Here is a 204-nt window from a genome sequence, read left to right as displayed (position 1 = left end):
AAATTCCATACGCACCCCATAAAAATGTACAAATATATGTATCAATAGAAATAAATAAAATAAATGAGAAAGAGAGTCCTAAAGGGGGAAGTGGACTGGATAGAAAGCAAATGCTGTCTGGGACAATGACTTACCAAAGGCCATACACATTCCATTGAAATCAGCTTGCAAAGTGTGGACAGACAACGTCTCCAGCATCCAACT

This window comes from Carlito syrichta, unplaced genomic scaffold (assembly GCF_000164805.1).
Source record: "Carlito syrichta isolate Samal-C Ts95f unplaced genomic scaffold, Tarsius_syrichta-2.0.1 Scaffold316354, whole genome shotgun sequence".
NCBI lineage: Eukaryota > Metazoa > Chordata > Mammalia > Primates > Tarsiidae > Carlito > Carlito syrichta.
The sequence above is the reverse complement of the archived record's forward strand: the minus strand, read 5'-3'. Positions refer to the sequence as shown.